Source organism: Nerophis lumbriciformis, linkage group LG08 (assembly GCF_033978685.3).
Source record: "Nerophis lumbriciformis linkage group LG08, RoL_Nlum_v2.1, whole genome shotgun sequence".
Lineage (NCBI taxonomy): Eukaryota > Metazoa > Chordata > Actinopteri > Syngnathiformes > Syngnathidae > Nerophis > Nerophis lumbriciformis.
The window spans coordinates 28,876,993-28,899,604 of NC_084555.2; the positions used below are offsets into that span (position 1 = coordinate 28,876,993).

At 40.0% G+C, this 22,612-nt stretch overlaps 1 protein-coding gene across 3 annotated transcripts in view; it reads left to right on the forward strand.

The window, feature by feature from the left end:
- The window catches only part of LOC133611635 (rho guanine nucleotide exchange factor TIAM2-like), a 178,375-nt gene that overhangs the window by 28,959 nt on the left and 126,804 nt on the right, over window positions 1–22,612 (forward strand). Inside the window, exon 1 of one of the 3 annotated variants that reach the window (XM_061968609.2) lies at window positions 21,850–21,913. The exons of the other annotated variants lie outside the window; for them this stretch is intronic. The gene's annotated coding sequence lies outside the window, so the exon portion shown is untranslated. Of the gene's footprint in view, window positions 1–21,849; window positions 21,914–22,612 lie in introns of those variants that run through there. 3 annotated transcript variants of the gene reach the window in all.

Here is a 22,612-nt window from a genome sequence, read left to right on the forward strand (position 1 = left end):
CATCAGAGGATGGTTTACTCTTTATGTGAGGATTTCCAGATCCCATCCGATAGCTGTACCTTTTAAGTGGAGTACTTCCTAATTAGAGGCTGCATTAAGGACATTTAATTACTGTGTGAAACACACCTGCATATTTCCAGGTAGCCCAAGATGTTTTCTCACCCGAGGAATGTTTAGGTAACAGTTCAGACTGTGGTCATGTCTATATGGCCCACAATGTAATACTAGCTAATCTATTGCTAGTCACTTGGCAAAAGCTATAGTATAGGTGTCTAGTATAGTATATGTGAAACCTTACATTCCAAATATTGATTTTAAATAAACATGTCTTATCTAATATCTTTGATACGATTACGACCACATGCTGGAAATGTCTGTGGAAAAAAAAATTGTTTTGTTGTTGACTGATATTGTTTGGAGATTTGTTTCAGGCATTAATTAAATTACATTTTGGGAGTCGTCAGTCGTGTTAAGCATAGTGTACTCATTGATTTGAGTTTAATTATTTAGCACTAAATAAACCATTACTTACTGCTGCTGTCAGTATCCCAACATGAGGGCTCTGTAAAGTGAGATGATACAGGTTGGATATTTTGGTCAGTTTTCATAACCAAACAATGCTAAGTGAACTGAACTCTATGGCGTTGCCAAAATGTTGCTTTGGTTTCAAAAGGCTTTGAAGAGGTCCACGCAGCCACATATAGAGTTCCAGCACCCGGTTGAGTAATGACCTTTGAAGATGAGTAAGCAGGAACATTTTTGCTATTGTGACCCTGATTAGGCCTGGACTGATAACAAATTGCTGCAGATAAATTATATTATTGCCATTATTTATGAGACCAAATTAACCATTGATGTAATGATAATATATAATGATTATGTATGTATATCGTTTCAAATGCAATAAACTTGTATTTCTCGTATATTTTATTTTATAGACCATCGCCTGAAACCCGGAAGTGTCTGGATGTGCCTCTCGGTCACATGATTGCAACCCTCCTATTGGAATGAAAACGTTTAAATCTCCAAGTTAAATAAAACTAACAAATAATAACATTGAAACTTACTTTGTCTCTAAGCAAAATTTTTCATCCATACATCCATCTTCTTCCGGGGGCAGCAGCCTAAGCAGGGAAGCCCAGACTTCCCTCTCCCCAGCCACTTCGTCCAGCACTTCCCGGGGGATCCCGAGGCGTTCCCAGGCCAGCCGGGAGACATAGTCTTCCCAACGTGTCCTGGGTCTTCCCCGTGGCCTCCTACCGGTCGAACGTGCCCTAAACACCTCCTTCGGGAGGTGTTCGGGTGGCATCCTGACCAGATGCCCGAACCACCTCATCTGGCTCCTCTCGATGTGGAGGAGCAGCGGCTTTACTTTGAGCTCCCCCCGGATGACAGAGCTTCTCACCCTATCTCTAAGGGAGAGCCCTGCCACCCAGCGGAGGAAACTCATTTCGGCCGCTTGTACCCGTGATCTTGTCCTTTCGGTCATAACCCAAAGCTCATGACCATAGGTGAGGATGGGAACGTAGATCGACCGGTAAATTGAGAGCTTTGCCTTACGGCTCAGCTCCTTCTTCACCACAACGGATTGATACAGCGTCCGCATTACTGAAGACGCCGCAACGATCCGCCTGTCGATCTCACGATCCACTCTTCCCTCACTCGTGAACAAGACTCCGAGGTACTTGAACTCCTCCACTTGGGGCAAGATCTCCTCCCCAACCCGGAGATGGCACTCCACCCTTTTCCAGGCGAGAACCATGGACTCGGACTTGGAGGTGCTGATTCTCATCCCAGTCGCTTCACAGTCAGCTGCGAACCGATCCAGTGAGAGCTGAAGATCTTGGCCAGATGAAGCCATCAGGACCACATCATCTGCAAAAAGCAGAGACCTAATCCTGCAGCCACCAAACCGGATCCCCTCAACGCCTTGAATTCTGTCCATAAAAGTTATGAACAGAATCGGTGACAAAGGGCAGCCTTGGCGGAGTCCAACCCCCACTGGAAACGTGTCCGACTTACTGCCGGCAATGCGGACCAAGCTCTGACACTGATCAAACTGCAAACTATTAATTTTAAAAAGTAAACACCATATTTTTTATAATACTTGTGTTTTTTTCATTTCACAAAGTTATCACTTGTATACCCATTCATGTGACATAGGATGTTGTTAATATTTTATGGTGTATAGTTAATTCCTACACGACATATTTCTGCTCAAAATCTTAATGGATCTGTCCCAATACAGCATGTACATGTACACACATTAGTACATGTAAATGCATGCACATAACTTAAAAAAATACCTCTCTCTATGAAAATGTAAAAATGGAGAAAAAGGCAACATCATGTAATAAAAAAGCTGACACGCTGATACTATTAATGAACAAAAACACAAATATTTGTCTTTAAATATATAGATAACGTTTATCTAGAGCATTTTTATTAGATAATACAAATTACATGATGGCGTCACGTTCACACCCCAACTCTGTTTTACCCAACATAATGAATGATCATGATTAATAATCGTGATTTCAATATTGATAAAAATAATCGTAATTATTATTTTGCCCATAATTGTACAGTCCTATGTATAAGACTAGACCTCATACATAAACACTATTTGTATCTATATGGACAAAAAGTGCAGTTACGCCTTATGTCCATAAGGTGCCATCTTGCGATATTTTCACATTCATTTTTATTTATTTACAGTATTATTTTGTTTCTGCCATATTACTTCGTTTATAATGTTTGTGTTGCTTTCATATGTACATTTAACTTTCTACTTGAGGTACATACATACATTTTGAATGTGTTGTTTGTGTTTTTTTTTTTTTTTTTAAATAAAACTTGGTTAAAAGATTTCAGTATAAGTAGTTTTAGAACATTTTGAGCACATTTAAAAATACTGCAATACTAATGATAACCGTGATAATTTTCATCAAAATAACCGCGATAAGAAATGTTCATTCTGTGACATCCCTACTATTAAGATATATTTTTATATCGTTTTGTCATATATTCAATTGTTGCTGCTTATTGTACAATGTACTTTGATAATTTTTCAAGTATCATTCTAGAGACATTTAATGACTTTTTTCAAAATTAAAAACTATTAGCCACATATCCAATCTTCTTTTGGCGTATTATAAAATGCTTAACTTCTGTCCCTCAATGTCCTTGACGAAAGAGGCGAGCCTCAGCAAGCATGACGTCACATTTGCTTCGCGTTGCTCTGGTTGAACTTTCTCTTCTTAAAAGCCGCTACTGTCCTCTTAATATTTGCACATTTTGTAGATAGCTGTCCACAGGTATATCTTATGTTTGTGTGGTTTGGACTTGATGTCAATTTTTCTAATGTTTGCAAGCAAACCCTCCGTGCCTGAAAGGTGATTGGCGGAGAATGAGGAGGTGTTGTGTGTTTGGCGGAGAAGCGCGGACTCACAGAGACACGTGTGTACACTGGAAGTAAAACCTGTTGGAATTGTGGCATTTGTTATCATAAGATTGGTAATAACAGTAAAAAATAGTGTCGCACGTTGTGTGTTTCTTCTGGGGGCTATAATATATTATATTACTTGAATTTATTTTTAAGTAAAAAAAAACAACTTATTTTCAAGGTGTGGCAGTAATAAAAATGCTGTGGCAGTCCGCTGCGATGAGGTGGCGACTTGTCCAGGGTGTACCACGCCTACCGCCCGAATGCAGCTGAGATAGGCTCCAGTGACCCCCCGTGACCCCAAAAGGGACAAGCGGTAGAAAATGGATGGATGGATGTGGCAGTCCGCCACATTCAATTGCATTAAGGGGAAACCCTGCACTCAATGAGGACAAGATAATTGGAAAACTGGAAAACTTGCCAACTTTAATTTTCAAATATCGTTGGTTAATTGACTTATCGAATATCGGCCTAACTCTGATCATGATGAGCAAATTAAGCAAACAGGCCCTGCCTGACTCTTTGTCCCCATAATAGCCTTACAGCGTCATCTTGTCTTTCACTCACTCACTGTGTTAAGATTTTGGCACAAGTGACTGGTGAAAGTGCTGAGCAAGCAACAGTTACTCTGACCTGTCAGATGCCTTTACTTTTATTACTCAACTACGACGTTTTATCGGAAAGAGAGCCTCAGGAGATGTGCTTATTATGAATTCTAAATTGATCCATTCTTGTTGCTTGGCCTGGCTTTGATCTGCACATTGGTCCTTTTTTAATGGGCCTTAAAGAGGAGCACCATTGCCAGGTTAACATAAACACATGTCTTGACTATATCCATGACCTGCTCTATGGTCTTCCATTTTCACATCACATGCCAGTAATCCATCAGCTTCCGTAGTGGCGCCACATTTCTGACTAAAGTTTTTGCTGTGCCGCAAGGAAAGCCGCTTCTGGGGGCTATAAGGGCAGAATCCTGTTGGTGTCACATTCTCAAGAATGCAGGGAGGGATTAATGTATGTCTGCTGCAGTGATGGATGGTACCTCCTCCTCACACACATACACATACACGCTAAGCATCTGAATGCAGATATATGGCCATTCGAAGTGCACTATCTGCTAGTTTTGCAGGTGTGTGTCTGTGTGTGTTGTTTGCCCTACTACCCCATATATTGCTGTATACATCAGCCACATGTCATTTTGGCTAGAAATTATTGATTACTGTTCATGCACGCATATCTTGTGCTCTCAAATCCCCACTACTCCATTGTTGCCTTTTATACCTGTGGTGAATGGGTTGAACCCCGCTGACCCCCTTAACAGAAAGCTCACCGTGCCGCAGTGGTCCATGATCTCTGATGGATCATCTTTAGGGAGCTTGGAGTGAGTCTCACCTTTGCATACTACAATAGCTTTGCTAATGAGTGAGTGAATCTTCTTAAACACTTGTATATATATATATATATATATATATATATATATGTCTGTATGTGTATATATACAGTACATATATATATATATATATATATATATATATATATATATATATATATATATATATATAATTAGGGCTGCAATTAACGATTAATTTGATAATCGATTAATCTGTCGATTATTACTTCGATTAATCGGTTAATTATCGGATAAAAGAGACAAACTACGTTTCTATCCTTCCCAGTATTTTATTGGAAAAAAAACCCAGCATACTGGCGCCATGTTCTTTCAACTTGCCAAATAAAACAAGGAAAATGTTACAAAAATGCACACTTTTGACACCCCTGCTATAGATAATAAAAAATTAAATCTGATAAATCTATCGATAAAAAGCAGAGCCTAACGACGCATGCGCGTTTATCACAACTTTCTCGCTCTCTCTGTCTCTCCCCCTCCCTCACGAATGCTGCTGCGCGCACAATTTGTTTTGTTTTTAACCTTCTTAACCCTGAACGTACATTGAAAATACAAGCAACCCTAACTCAAAATGCCGGACATTTGAGGCATTTAAGAAACACTGCCCGGACAGCCCCGCAAAAGAGGACATGTCCGGTGAAAAGAGGACGTATAGTCAGGACCTAGCCCAATCGCTGCTAGCATGCTAGCAGCGATCGGTTTCACTGGACATGTCCTCTTTTGCTAGCATGCTAGCAGCTAACGGGCTACGATAGACTGACCATACGTCCTCTTTTCACCAGACATGTCCTCTTTTGCGGAGCTGTCAGGGCGGAGTTTCTTAAATACCTCAAATGTCCGGCATTTTGAGTATTGTTTACACAACGTGCAGTACGCTTCTTAATATGTCCGTGTGGAAACTCGTTCGGTACACCTCCGCACCGAACCGAAACCCCCGTACTGAAACGGTTCGATACAAATACACACCTAATATTTTGATTATTGATTCTCAGCTGTTTGTAAATGTTGCAGTTTATAAATAAAGGTTGAAAATAAATAAAAATAAACGTAGCCTCAGCGCATGCGCAACTAAATTAATCGCCAACTATTTTTATAATCGATTAAATCGATTAGTTGTTGCAGCCCTAATATATATATATATATATGTATGTATGTATATATATATATATATATATATATATATATATATATATATATATATGTATATATATATATATATATATATATATATGTATATGTATATATATGTATATATATATGTATATGTATATATATGTATATGTATATATATGTATATGTATATGTATATATATGTATATATGTGTATATATATGTATATATGTATGTGTGTATGTATTAGAGATACGCGGATAGGCAATTATTTCATCCGCAACCGCATCAGAAAGTCGTCAACCATCCGCAATCCACCCGATCTAACATTTGATCAGAACCGCATCCGCCCGCCATCCGCCCGCACCCGCCCGTTGTTATATATCTAATATAGACGATGCAAGGCATTAGTGAGGTTATAAAGCTTTTGCCTGTTAAAGAAAAGAGACTGATCCAATGCAGCATTCGCGTGCCACGCTGTCACGACCCAGACGCACACCAGTGCGCAATCATATGGGAGCCGCGCTGAGCGCACCTCCAAGCGCGTCTCGCTGCCGGCGACGGCCGGGTATATGGGCCCGACGCTCCAGCGCCATCCATTTTCAGGGCTAGTTGATTCGGCAGGTGGGTTGTTACACACTCCTTAGCGGGTTCCAACTTCCATGGCCACCGTCCTAGCTGCTGTCTATATCAACCAGGGTGAGCCCCACCCCTTTCGTGAGCGCACTGCGCGCGGAGTGACCCCTGTTACGTGCCCCCGGCAACAGGGGTGGCGGGCAGGTAAGCTGCGCGGGCGGGGCGCGCGGAGTGACCCCTGTTACGAGCCCCCGGCCACGGGGGTAGCGGGCATGTAAGATGCTTACCTGCTGCGCGTGACGCCGGCCGCGGCAAAGGCGGACGAGGCGGGGTGTCGGTGCGGTGGTGACCCTGGACGTGCGTCGGGCCCTTCTCGCGGATCGCCTCAGCTACGGCTCCCGGTGGGGCCCTCTCGGGGGAAGGGGCCTCGGTCCCGGACCCCGGCGAGGCGTCGGGGGCCTTCGCCGCTCCGTAAAAGTGTCAATCTCTTTTTTTTTTTTCTTCTGTTGTGGCATATGCAGCAGGTGCCTGCTCGTTTTTCGTATGTGGGTAACAACATTTAACTATGTATATATATTTCCGAATTGGTTTAACTGCCACCCGCCTGAATCTATTTAAAATCAAATTTTTTAAAATTTCAATCGCCCGACCCGACCCGACCCGACCCGCTGATAAAATCTAATTTTTTTAAATTTAATCCGCCCGATTCGCGGATAATCCGCGGACTCCGCGGTTGTGCCCGCAAACCGCGCATCTCTAGTATGTATATATGATTGTATGTATATATATATATATATATATATATATATATGTGTGTATATATATATAAATAAATATATATATATATATATATATATATATATATATATATATATATATATATATATATATATATATATATATATATATATATACTTATAACTAATATATATTTATTTATGAAACAGACGTTTTTTTTAACATGTTAAAGGTGTTTACTCAAAATACAAGCATGTTTAACACATGTATCATGTTGTAATTGTATGTATTTTTGAAATAAACTCAAACCATAACCATAACATATAGAATCCTTTATTTCATGAAGAAAAAATATAAGTTGGTGTATTACCTTATTCTGATGACTTACATTGATTGGAATCAGACAGGATTCACAGTTGTGCTGATAACTTGTACATTTTCGAATTTACATTGTGGAGGTGATAGTGGTTGGTTTTTGGTATCTTATTTGTACAGCTTCCATACTCTTTTTTTTTTTTTTTAAACACTTTACAAGAACTATATTGATGGCAAACTCCGTAGCTTGCTAGCTTGTGTGCGCTAGCTTTCTGATATTTTTATTTTGTTAGCGCAGTCAGGATGAAGCAGCACTTTTATTGTGAAGACAGGAGCTATGCGGTTGGTCTTTAGGCTTTTGACGGCAGGAACGGCGCGAGAGTGTTGAAATAAAAAGTGTTTCTTGCCTTTCTGTCAATACTGAGCTTGCAGCACCCAGTGGGGGCCAGCGTGTTCCGCGAATGTCAATCAAGTGATGAAAGTGACATAGTGAAGATTGATGATCGATAATTTTTAGGACAATTTTTTTAATGCCTGGCTGGCGATCAACGTAATGGGCACCACTGTGATAAATGATGCTCTCAAGGCAGAGCCTCCACCAATTCCCACACTTTAATATGTCACATGAGCAGAAAAACGTCATTACAGTAAGACATATGATAAAGTTTTGTGTTTATTGATGAATGGGTTCAAATTGTCTTCTTTGAACGGTTAACAGCGAATGTTGTATTCACTTCACTCTGCCTTGGGAACATTTTTGAAATCTTCATCGCTTTATCAGTCAGGAGATATTGTAGATATCTCTGCTTCTCTTGTGGTGGAACTCGGTATCTACATGTTTTTAATGCTGCCTCACTGTTTCTTATCTAACCCCGTGCTTTTCACATGTTTCCTTTGCATGATTGGTCGGTCACTCTATTACTTTACCCACCACCTTCATTCCTGGCATTTTCTACTTATCTTCCCTAAAGCAGGCACTTGCTTTTGCTTTAGTTCCACTCTCAAATAGCTAACAAAATACCTTTGGTGCTCTGCAGCAGCAGGCATGAAGACACATTGTGACAAATATGACTACTTGTCAAAACCATTCCTTTTAATTCTCATGCCTTAGAACGGATGTTTAATTGTATGAAACATGTGCTCCAAAAATATGGAAGGCTGAAATATGTGTAGCTCTGGAGCAAGTTCAAGAAAGTCCAGTGTAGATACAACTTAAAATGACCTACCTGTACTCCTGTTCATGAAACTTGTTAAATAACCCGACCCAAACTTAATGCCTTCCAGCTGTTTGGACTTGATCGTTTTAGTACTGTTAAGCTGTCCCTCCCTTTGCACCTCAAAACAGGTCAAGTCTTTGTAAATGTACACACAAACGCACAGGTCTGCAGCTGAATGACCGCTCACGGCTCTCAGAGACACTTCACACACTGGTCTAAACACAGCGTCAAAGGATCCATCCATCCATCCATTTTCTACCACTTATTCCCTTCGGGGTCGCGGGGGGCGCTGGAGTATCTCAGCTACAATCGGGCGAAAGGCGGGCTACACCCTGGACAAGTCGCCACCTCATCGCAGAGCGTCAAAGGATGACCGCAGCAATTTTACCTCTTTTTGTTTTTAACTTAAACTCTGTCAACTTATGTTTAAAGGGGAACTGCACTTTTTTTTGGAATTTTTTCGTTTACCATCCTTCTTATGTAAGACAAGAACAAGTTTTTTTTAACGCATTTTAAATAGTAAATAAATGCGATCAAAAGTCTGCTTACCATGGAGCCTATAGGAATCGCTCTATTCCACCTATAAAGCGCTCTAAAAAACATCCAAACACCTCTATTAAGGTTTTATACACACGCTGTAAGTATATATGTAATGTAGTAACAGGCAAATTCATAATAACATGTATTATTTATGTATCTTGATCATTTTAAATAGGGCTGCAACTCGATTATTTTGATAGTCGATTAGTCAACGATTATCTTAACGATTAGTTGACTAATCACATAATAAAGTCTACACATATTTAATGGCTCGAAATTTTCCATCGACTTCTAAATGCAGCTTAAGTTATTTTAGGGATGTGCTTATTAACAACAAATATGACAAATTCCTTCATTAATATTTATTTATACTGTAACTGTGCTGCTCATTCAGCTGTTACAACAGTTAAAATGACTAATACAATGTTGTCCATTTAAAAGAAAGGAAAGGTAAAGTGCTTAAAAAAACGTGTATGTATTAAAAAAAAACCCAGATAAAATAGCTGCAATGAAAACAAACAACAAAACACAAAATCTAACTTCCTTAAAAAGAAAATAAGCATTTTGTGGTGTTTAAAAAGCTGCACACAAGTATAAATGGATTATACTTGTATAACGCTTTTCTACCTTTAAGGTACTCAAAGCGCTTTAACACTGAGTATTGATTGACTCTTGGCAATTTTAGCATTCTAATAGACTTAATGTGTAGAATTATATATTTTATTCATTCTTAAATTGTTGGCTATTCAATAGATTGTATGTCTAATCTTATGATACCTTTGCATTGGTGCTTGTCCGTCTCTATCTGTGTGTTTGTGTGCGCACGCGCGCATGCACGGTTCACTTTTGTTTAAGTGCCTTTTTTACGACATTGCAAATTGACGCTGCTTTAAAACGTACTTGAATTGATGTATACAAAGTTTAGCTGGCTGGCTTTGGCTAAACTGATAGTTAAAGTTATTTTTCACACAACTTTTGTCTGACACTTGTTAGCTAGCTAGCAAGGTAGAAGCTAACACTCTTACTGAGGTTGAGATCGCATCCTCCCTCCAGACATCCGACATCATGTCTCTGTTTTAAATCCTCGCATGTACTCCACAGATGTTCTGCCATAAAAACAAGGTCCGCTTTGTAAAATATTTTTAACAAGAATAAGAGGAAATATCCTCACCCTTGACATGTTATCACTGGCGATGTTTAATCGAGTGACCCACTTACTTCCGCCCGGAAAAACACAAGTGATGACGTCACAGTTATTCTCGACAAATATAATTGGCGACGACACATTTTATTGTCGACATTGTCGATTAATTGTTGCAGCCCTAGTTTTAGGTTTACAGCGATGCATTAATTAAAAAAACGCGTCACAACGTTAACTTTTTCGTTCGACAACATGACTGAATACTACTCACTGCAGACTTTATGAGAGCCAATAAACATAATAACACATCACTTACTGTGCGAGGTCTGTTGTCATTAGGATGCTGACTGCTGGGATGTTGTTAGACTCGCGTTTAGAGGAAGAATGACTCCATCCTTGGGAAAACAGGAGGGTGGAGCTAGGGCTGGGCCGATAAAACGATATCAATATATATATCGCGATAGACACATAATATGAATGTAAAATGTGTTCGATAAAATATTTGATATATATTTATAATTTTTGGTCGGAAGAAGCCAGAAATTATGAAGCAAGATTTGTTTAATGAAGTCACTTGCGCTTTGGGAACTCATAAAACAGAAATCAGGAAGTGGCACTGAGCAATAAAGGGACAAACTTATAACCAGTGTTGGGTTAGTTACTGAAAACCAGTAACTAGTAACAGTTACTAGTTTATTTCAAAAGTAACTCAGTTACTAACTCAGTTACTTACACCAAAAAGTAATGCGTTACTGTGAAAAGTAACTATTTCGTTACTTCGTTTTTTGAAAATGTTTTAATGCCCTTTTAGCCTTCATTTCAGTACTGTTATTGCACTGGAGATTAATCAACTTAACATGCATTTGCTTCACTGAACTCTGCTAAGCAATGTGGTCTACATACAACACACAAAGACAAAGATATATTTCAAAGGGCCAATTTATTTCGGGCCAGAACAAATTGCCAAAACTTATTATAAATAGCTGCAACATAACATACATAAGTAACAAACCGCATAATAACATGTCACAACATAGCTGTAAACCTGGATTCACCCAAGGAAGGCACACATGACATGATTATATGTCATGTCACTATGTACAGCACACATACTGCTATACACACGCCTAACCAGGCGTTTTTCTCTCTCAAGGAATTGTGAAATAAAATCATGTTTTCAGGAGATCAACACTGTACTGAAGCCCAGAACACTCTACGCATTTCCCCACTTTTAGTTTAGAGAAAAGGAAAGAAAAGAAATAGCCTGCATGTCTTCTAGCAGATACGCTGCAATGGCTCTATCAATGTTGTCCTGGCGAGCAGTCCCTCCGTTAAAATCCTTAGGTGGTGGTGGAGGTGGAGGTGAAGTGGCATCGGAGTCTGTGTCTCTCTTTACTAGCTTTGTCGAAGCATGTTGCTTTTGTAGGTGTTTCAGCAGATTTTAATTGCTGTTTTGGGCAGTAGATAGGATCTTTGATCCAAGACACAACTTACATTTAACAAAAATGTTATTTTCTTTGTGCTCGACAAAAGAAAAGTAGTGAGAATATCTCCATGTTAAGAAACTCGGCTTCGGCTCCGCCATGATGTCTTGTTAGTAAACACAGACACACCCCCCGCCCCACACACACCCACACACAGCGCGCCTCATCTCTCCCTTGTGACACAGGAAGAATCAGAAGGACGACACTGCAGCTCTCCAATAAAACACACTCAGATCTTATTAGTTTCTAGCCGATACTATGTAAAAAATAAGGTGAAATAACGCAGTAACGCATCATGTAGTAATGGTAACTGAGATACTGAATACAAAAAATAATGCGTTAGACTACTTTGTAACACGTTACTTTGTAACGCGTTAGTCCCAACACTAATTATAACCAACAAGTTAATAAATCCCGGGCTCGGGATCTTTCTGTGTGGAGTTTGCATGTTCTCCCCGTGACTGCGTGGGTTCCCTCCGGGTACTCCGGCTTCCTCCCACCTCCAAAAAACATGCACCTGGGGATAGGTTGATTGGCAACACTAAATTGGCCCTAGTGTGTGAATGTGAGTGTGAATGTTGTCTGTCTATCTGTGTTGGCCCTGCGATGAGGTGGCGACTTGTCCAGGGTGTACCCCGCCTTCCGCCCGATTGTAGCTGAGATAGGCTCCAGCGCCCCCCGCGACCCCAAAGGGAATAAGCGGTAGAAAATGGATGGATGGATGAAGTTAACAGTATTCATTGAGCAGTGGGAGGGACATGCTAAAAGCTAATCACACAACAGTATCGACTACCAAGTTTGGTTGCGCCGTCTTCCGTTCGGGGCTAATTGTGCTACCGTAACTGTAAACTCCATGGCAAGCCCCCGCCCACCCCCTCCCGTTGGCTCCAGACAGAGACGATTTTTGATGCAATATTTCTTTGTTGAGCATAGGGGCACCCCGACGTGTCTTATTTCATTTAATTTAATTCAATTTTTATTTATCTCCTTGATCGATAGACAATTATACCTCAATTATTCAATTATACATTTACACACCAATGCCTGAGAAGGAGCAGGATGAAGAAACATCTTATATTTTTCTGCCCCCTTCAACATAATACGTAGTCTTACTTAATGATATCATATAAACCAACAATTGCATCCAAATATAACGAAAACAAACAAAAAAACACACAAAAAAACACAAGAAGTGCAAAACTTCATGATGTACAAACCGAACAAAAAAACCCAAAAGAAGTAATATACACCTCACGGGATGATACAAAACAAATACAAAACCAGGCAAAAAATAAGTAAAATAATAAATATAAAGCACTTATGGCTGTCCATATGATCTTATTGTTCTGTCTTTATATCTTTTTTTCAATTGGAATATATTTTTACAATATTTTATCTCATTGTAAAGAGAATTCCATAGTTTAACCCCCACCACTGATATACACATTTGTTTTAAAGTTGTCCTTGAATACTGATGTTGGAAATGACCTTTTCTTCTATGCTCTTCATTCTCAGAAGTGATAACAAACATTTTTTGTAAATTTGCTGGTAATGTTTTACTTTTAGCCTTAAACATGACACATAATGTCTGTAACTTTACTAGCTCCTGTAATTTCAATAAACCGGAATTAATAAATAATATGTTAGTGTGTTCTAAGTAATCTACTTTATGAATAATCCTTATAGTTCTTTTCTGTAGTTGATACAGAGAAAGTTGCGGTGCACAAGGAATACAATTTAAAACGTCATTATACAACTAGACATGCTGAGGAGTATGCAAAATACCAGGGAGATGAGAGAGTGAACCGGGTTGCAAATTTTAAAACCAGTCTACTGAGGCAACAAGATTTCGTCAAGAAAGCAAGCGAAAAGAGCGATGCAGCAGTCAAAGCTAGCTACATGGTGAGTGAGATGGTTGCTAGGGCGGGAAAGCCATTCAAAGAAGGTGAATTAATTAAAAAGTGTATGTTAGATTTTTTTTTAAGAAATCTTTTCTTGCGGCCCAGCCTCACCCAGTTTCTGCATCCAGTGGCCCCCAGGTAAATTGAGTTTGAGACCCCTTATCTAGAACAAACTTTGCAACTCACCAGCTGATGATGTCAACATAGCAGAACAAAGCTTTTCAGGTCTTTGTGATATTGCGCCACAAAACATAGTTTGTCTGGTTAGTGCTTATAATAACAATATCACCAATACTTAGTTACAATTTAGGTCACAAAATGTAAATGGAATATTGTTGCCGCTTTTTGGATGTTTTTTTAGAGGGCTTTTTGGGGAGAAAAGAGGACTTCCCATTGACTCCATTGTAAGAGGACTATCATTTACGTTTATTTACAAGTTACTATGCATTAAAAAGAAATGTATATGTCTTCTTGTCTCTCATAATGTTTGTGAACAATAGGCAAAATAAAATAAAAAAGTGCAGTTCCCCTTTAAAGTGCTGTATTCCATTTTAAAATATTGTTGAACTTTACTCCTAAAAAACAATTTAGTTGGAATAAGGTTAACTACCTTCTAATACCTTTTTAAAAAAATGTTTTGACACCTCAAACCCCCGAAACTGTCAGATAGCAAACCTGTTGGCTAAAAATGAACAAATAAATGTATTATGTGGACTTTTAGAAATGGTTCTTTAAGAGTATTAATCTTTAGAGATAACTGAAAAACCTTTGTCCAGCAATTTGTATGTTGTCAAACGTCATTGTGACACAACTGACAATACAGGACTTGTGTGAATTTTGAAATATAATAAATATTTATATAGCGCTTTTCTCAAGAGACTCAAAGCGCTTTACATTGTGAAACCCATTATTTACATCTTTAAGGTACATTTAAACCAGTGTGGCTGGCACTGGGAGCAAGTGGTTAAAATATCTTGCCCAAGAACTTCTGTAAAGCATGGAATATACTCTCGCATTGCGTAGCTTGCGTCCCCCCCGACAGCGCTTTGTTTGATTTATAGTTCTTCTGTGGGGGGTGGCGCCAAACTTGTAATTCTCTTCTAAAACACTAAGGGGAAGTGTCTCCAGAAGGAGCAACTGCAGCTGTTGTTGACTAGATACTGTGTTTCCTTCCTGTGAAGTGACGACATCGACATCTGTGTCTACACTGGAACTAATCATTCACAATCATCAGATTACTTTTAATGGAAGTTTTACTTATAAACCAGAGGAAAATACCTTTGTGAAGATTGACTGCACAACTTCTGAACAATTTGCGGCAGAGGACGTTATTATTATTTGCAAAGCTATTCAGTCGTTCGGGACATGGGACTAGAGAGCTATCATGTAAAAAAAAAAAACCTGTTCAATAAGGATTTTAAGTAAACATCATGCTGGTGTTAATGTGCCTGAAGTGCAGGACAAAATTATTGACCGAGAATGAGAAGTGTTGTGTGCGAGAGAAAAAGACGTGTGTGCGTGAGAAATAATGTGTTGAAATTGAACCTGTTGTTAGCCCAATATTGTCAATAAAAGTTAAAAGGGTCGTATTTGTGAAATTTTCTGGTTGCAACATGTGTGATATCCGTAGGAGTGTTTTAATGCATATTTGTATGTGTTGCTGTAATGCAGGTCTTGTCAAATATTTTCTGTTACGCCCCACTAGGAAGAAGAAAATATTTCGCATCCCCCCCACTCTCCACTGTGACTATAAATAATATAATTTGTCTAAAAAATTGTTACGACCATACCTCTGCATAACATTGTAAGCTCATTAACATTAAAGGAAACAACACACCGGTGCTACACATCATATTCTGGTACGGCAAAAAAGCATGTTCACCAAGGTCACACTGGCCCCCACTTTTTGAGAAGGACTGTTGTAATTTAACGAAGCTAGCATAGTTAGCATTAACTAATATCCTAATACATTTACTTGTGTCTGTGTTAGTATTATTAACTTACAATGGCATTTTTTGTATTGTTTCAGTTTTGTAAATTCACCAAAACGTCAACGTTTGTTTCGCTGATTTGAGAGCTAACGTTTGTTTCGCTGATTTGAGAGCTATATTCCGCAGCTAGTGGGTCCGTGACGATGACTTCTGTTTTGCTTGATCAATCGTTATACTGCCACGTTACAGACACCGTTTGGAAATAATTAAGACTTAGACTTAGACTTCCTTTTTATTGTCATTAAAATTTGAACTTTACAGCACAGATAAGAACAAAATTTCGTTACATAAGCTCATGGTAGTGCAGGATAAAAAAGCAATAAGGTGCATATATAAATAAATAAATAGGTTACTGTACAGATAAATATATTGCACTTTTCCACATGCGTCCACGTTTATGGATGTATGTTATATTGTCTTTTTTATTCCAGCGAGTTAATCCATTTTGGGGGAAGTTGAGGGGATAATTGAATTATGATGCGTTCAAGAGTCTTACGGCCTGAGGGAAGAAGCTGTTACAGAACCTGGAGGTTCTGCTTTGGAGGCTGCGGAACCTCTTTCTAGAGTCCAGCAGTGAAAACAGTCCTTGGTGGGGGTGGGAGGAGTCTTTGCAGATTTTTGAGCCCTGGTCAGGCAGCGGCTTTTTGCGATCTCCTGGATAGGAGGAAGAGGAGTCCTGATGATCTTTTCCGCCGTCTTTTCCGCCGTCCTCACCACTCTCTGGAGAGACTTCCAGTCTTGAGGCATTGCAGGCTCCAGTCCAGACTAGGGATGTCCCGATCCAGGTTTTTGCACTTCCGATCCGATACCGATATTGTTTTTGCACTTCCGATCCGATACTGACCGATAATGGCCTATCCGAGCATATATTAAAGTTTAAAGTTATTTAGCCTACTTAGTTGTCAGAATCATGTTGAAAAGGGTTTTAGTACTCTTGATAACAACTAGCCAGCTGAATTAGGTGAGTTTGAATAATACACAATGGTTGGTAACAAGAAACTGACCTGTTTATTCAAGGATAAAATAGACAAAATTATACATGACAAACAGAAATGGCATCATTGAAACAAGGGCTGGGCGATATGGCCTTTTTTTAATATTGCGATATTTTAAGGCCATATTGCGATACACGATATATATCTCGATATTTTGCCTTAGCCTTGAATGAACACCTGATGCATATAATCACAGCAGTATGATGATTCTATGTGTTTAGATTGATTGATTGAGACTTTTATTAGTAGGTTGCACAGTGAAGTACATATTCCGTACAATTGACCGCTAAATGGTAACACCCGAATAAGTTTTTCAACTTCTTTAAGTCGGGGTCCACTTAAATTGATTCATGATACAGATATATACTATCAGATATATACTATCATCATAATACAGTCATCACACAAGATAATCACATTTAATTATTTACATTATTTATAATCCAGGGTGTGGAGGGGGGCGCCGAATGTAAGTGTCAAAAAGACAGCCAAAAGAGTTTGATATGAGAATAAATCTAAAGTTAAAATATAGGGTAGAAATGCATCCATTTGCAGGAAATGTAGTCTTGATTTTCAACATTTTCTTTCAAGGCTTGCATGTCTACATTAAAACATTCTTCTTCATAATGCATTAATATATGCTACTTTTAAACTTTCATGCAGAGAAGGAAATCACAACTAAAAAAATGACAAATTTTTTCATACGGTGTTGATCAGGAAATTTTTGCCTCGGCATTTTGATGGTGTGAACGTGTGGCACCGAACGGAGATAAGCGTCTTGACATACGTTATAATATTTGAACAATGATGACGAAAACTGTTTTCTCTGTCGTGTCCGTGTGTCAAAAATTGTTATGCGCTTATTTTTTTATTTGATTTTGTGCGTGGCATATAATTGCTATGCGCAGAGGACGTTTAAACAGTGCGCAATTGCACAAGCGCGCACCTTAGAGAGAACGTTGGTCACACGGCTGCGTTAGCATCACAGCTAACGTTAGCCATGCTGCTACCGCTCTGCTTGGGGAGGACGTATACGTATGTGACGTATGACGTGACAGTATGTGACGTGTGTAAGAAGGTGCGCTTGCTGTCTGTGAGAAGCACAGACACAGAAAAGAGTGAGAAGAGCCTGTCGTGTAATGCCAGCAGCTAAAAGCAACTGCGTGAAAATCCACAGACCTGTGGATGTGTTGAAGGTGTGCTGGAAAATGCAGAACGGAGATTAGGGAGCAGCAGAAAAGTGGAATGTACTATTTAAATAGGTGCGTTAGAAAACACGGAGCGGAGTTTGTTTTTTTAACTGGATCTGGATCGGCATTTTCCCATGCCTTGCCGATACGCATTTTTTGCAAATATCGGCGGCCGATCCAATCCAAATATCGGATGGGGACATCCCTAGTCCAGACAGAGATGCTGTTGGTCAGCAGGCTCTCTATAGTGCCTCTGTAGAATGTGGTGAGAATGGGGGGAGGGAGCTGTGCTCTTTTCATCCGACGCAAAAAGTGCATGTGCTGCTGAGCTGTTTTTACAAGAGCTCCGGTGTGTAGGGACCAGGTTATATTGTCAGTTATCTGCACCCCCAGGAACTTGGTGCTGCTTACTATCTCCACCGCTGTGCCGTCGATGAAGAGTGGAGCGTGGCTGGGCTGGTGCTTCCTGAAGTCAACGATGATCTCCTTGGTCTTGTTGACATTCAGGACCAGGTTGTTGGTTCTGCACCAGTCAACCAGATGTTTCACCTCTTCCCTGTAGTCCATGTCGATGTTGTCACGGATGAGGCCCACTACTGTCGTGTCGTCCGCATACTTCACAATGTGGTTGGTAGTGGACTTAGCGCAGCAGGCATGAGTCATCAACGTGAACAGCAGCGGACTCAGGACGCATTCCTGGGGGGAGCCGGTGCTCAGGGAGATGGCACTGGAGTTGTTGTTGCCCACTCTCACAGATTGGGGTCTGTCTGTGAGGAAGTCAAGCAGCCAGTTGCATAGAGGGGTACTGAATCCAAGGGGGGACAGTTTGCTCACCAAGTGCTGCGGGATGATGGTGTTGAATGCTGAGCTGAAGTCCAGAAACAACATCCGCACGTGTGTGTCCTTTCCTTCCAGATGTTCTAAGCTCAGGTGTAGTGCAGAGGAGATGGCGTCCTCTGTGGAGCGGTTAGGGCGATAAGCAAAGTGGTATGGGTCGAATGTGGGGGGAAGTCTGGAGACAATATATTCCTTTACCAGCCTCTCGAAGCACTTCATTATGATGGGGGTGAGTGCAACGGGGCGGTAATCATTGAGAGAGGAGATTGTGGGTTTTTTTGGTGCGTAAATAATCATTTACAAAATCTTTGTGTGAATGACTCATTTCACAACGTATACAGTATATGTGCATCTTATAGTCCGGTAGAAAATATTTGGTTCTTCTAAAATTTAGTGGGTGCGGCTTTTTTACCCGTGCGCCCTATAGTCCGGAAAATACGGTATTTAGAATCGTTATAAATCACAATCACTTTTCGAATTTGAATCGATTTTTTTTCCAGCACCACTACTGTCGAGAAAAGAAAAGTCAGCACGACACATTGAGCACACACTTTTTCGAACCAGATTTGACATTTCACAATGTATTTTACTGCCATGTTTTAAATATTTAGCTATTGTTTTAATGCAGCATAGAGCCTAATTTTGGAAAAAAATTAATTTTGAGCTGGACTTCAACCACCAAATAAAGACTTGACCTTTGACCCTGATTTAAACTGCCATATCTTAAGTGAATTTTATCCATCCTCACCTTTCCACTGACCTTCTATAAATCCTCTAAACTGCAGAGATTGAATCCTTGTTTGTGGATGTGGCAAGGTACAACATCTTTGTTAACATGACCAATTAGGATACTGTAAATTTATAGCCCATAAACTGATGTCATTTACAAAGTACGTCTGACTGCAGTCCCACTCGGCCAATTGTAAGCCACCCCCAGCCATTGGTCGGGGGACAGACTTTATTCTTTAGAAGGGAGATAAAACGTATTTGCAAACACTGCAAACATTTCTTCCACTGACTCTTCCAATGGCTCTCTTTCATTTGTCATCCGAGTCCCATGAGCATCACTTGCCCCAGTGGGAATTTTATTTTCATTAAATGTGATTTATTGGATTTAACCTGTGGCTGAAATTGACATAAATTTCCTGCTGTAAAAACATCTACTTGGTTTACGTGCCCTCCAAGTTTAACACGGTCATCTATCAGAATGACTTAAGTCTTGCTTTGCAGTTATTTTATTTTGCTTTGAATGTTAGTATAGAAACATTTTAATAAATAGTTGCAGGTGTCTTTCTATATTTAAGGGTATCTACTTAGTAAAATATAAAACTAATCTTGCATCCTAATGGGACGTTGTAAAATATCATTAGCTGTCTGATTACTAGCAAAAGATTCACAAGATGAAAACAAACTGTAACAAGCAAATAACTTTTTATTTTGCCTTATCAGTTGTTTGTTTGGTTGGTTACTGAAGAGATTTGTTCCGTAATTAAACTTCATTAAAAGTCTTAACTTTTGGTCTGAGCAGAATGAAAGCCCAGCACCTGCTCTGTTTGAATATGCATCACTTTGGTACTATTAGCTTGCTTTCTTTCTCTTCTCATGCGTCCCAGTCCCTCCAACAGTGTTGTTGACCAAACTTTTGAGCTTCTGCAGACAAAGGGCTTTGATAGCAGCCCAGACTACTCAACAGCAGCTATTGTATTGTTAACAATGTAGTTTAGCCTTGGCGAGTCCTGCTGGGCCTGATGTTTCCAAGGCAAGCAGCAGGCTGATGGATGCCTATTACACAGCTGCTCATATTGCGTGATTTGGGCATGACTTTTAGGATGTTCAAACAAAGACTCATCCAAATTAGATTAGCATGTTGCTCTAAAATGCAACATTTCCACCAAGATGTATAGTTAAGCTTGACAGGATATGCTTTAAAATAATATCACTGTGTAAAGTGCCAGTGAATTAAACTGATATTAGGATTTATTAGTTTGACAATGTAAATAAATGGCAATACCGTTGTGTCACAAACGGAACCTTACTGCTTAGTGGAAATGGAGCTTAATGTTCAGCCAACAAGCTCCTGTGAGATTGTCTTTAGCAGCTTTAGCAAACAGTCTGCCAACCATTGGCCACTGCTGACTGATCCTACTGCTGTGGCCTTCTAAATGAGCCCTTCTAGACTATGTGACCACAGTTATGTGATCCATATACAAACAGGGGCATGCGTGGGGCTTAAACCACTGGCGGTCTCCAGTGCTTTTCCGCCGGGGTAATGGCTTGGTCACAACATTTCAAAAGCATCTCCCGAATTCCACTACCAGAGAATGTTTGAAGTCCCTTTTTTTGGACAATTTGCTGCTCTGTCCCCAGGAAACAAGTAGCTTAAGCATCTTGCAATCTTTCCCAGTCTGGCTGAACCACACACACAGTTTTCCCAGTAGCTGGCCACCTTGGCTTCCTTCTGGGGTCATTATGCTATTTTGGATGAGACAAGGGCTCCAGTCATCACGCTCTCCCCAGTGCCTGTAAGGCAAAGCTGCAGCCACTACACGCCTGCTTGTCTCGCCCAATCGTCGCAGGCAGCTATGGAAAACGGCCTTGGCTGTAGCAAGTCCTACATCCTTCTCCTCCAATTCAAGCCAACGGAAAAGTAGAGGTTCTATACGGCATAGGAAAAACAACTGGCAGTAGTGGAGGCTTTTAATTGATGGAAGCTGTTAAACATTCTCAGAAAGGGCTTCTGTTGAAGTTTTTTCTTCCCTGCTCTCCTGCTTCCCCCTTGGTGCTCCGTTACCTAGGGTTACCTCTGTAGGATTGTGATTCGCCACTGCCGCTTTGAAGGAGTCTCCACGTGTCTTCCAGTGTGTGTGTGTGTGTGTGTGTGTGTCAGATGCAGCATGTGTCTGTTGCTTTAAGACTCAACAAGGCTTCGCAGGGAGAATCCACTTTGAGGTGACACAACAGCAGCTAGATTTTGCCTTTGCAATCTCTCCAAAGAGCTTTTAGATTAAAGGCCGGTGCAGCAGAGGTAAGACATGTTATGGGCTCTTGTATTCTTTCCCTCCCTTTTGTTTGTCCTACTTACTAGATTAAGTGGTGTTCGGGGTTGTGGGCTTGCCAATTTGGATCCCCATGTTGATATGCTCAGGTGTTGCAATGTGTTAGCACGTGTGAGTTTTTTAATTGAGTCCAAACAAAGCCATGCTTTAGTTCATATTTCAAATGGGCTTTCCACTTTTGTGTAATGTACATAAGGCTGGACCTTAATTGAGTTGCTTTGTAACAGTTTAAATCACTTCTGCTGCTGTTCATGCCAAGGTTTTTGTACTTTTAATGGCAGAATACTATGCATATGTTGGCATTGTAAGACAAATGCCTCTAAGAAGTATAATATATTCATTTATATTATATATATATACTATAAGGCACTTAAAAAGCATATTGATGAACTTTTGATTGGTCTAGCTGTGTCCACCGCACAGTAATGAAGGCTTTTCAGTGCAGAATTTATACATTAGCAGTGTTCACCCTGATGCGGTTGGAATTCCGGGAAAATGAGCAATTGTTGTTTTCCCTACAAAAAAAACATTATACAAGTTTGAATTTAAGCCATGTAGAGTGGAGTGAGAGAGAGTGAGAGAGAGAGAGAGAGAAGAGAGAGAGAGAGAGAGAGAGAGAGAGAGAGAGAGACGAGAGAGAGAGAGAGAGAGAGAGAGAGAGAGAGAGA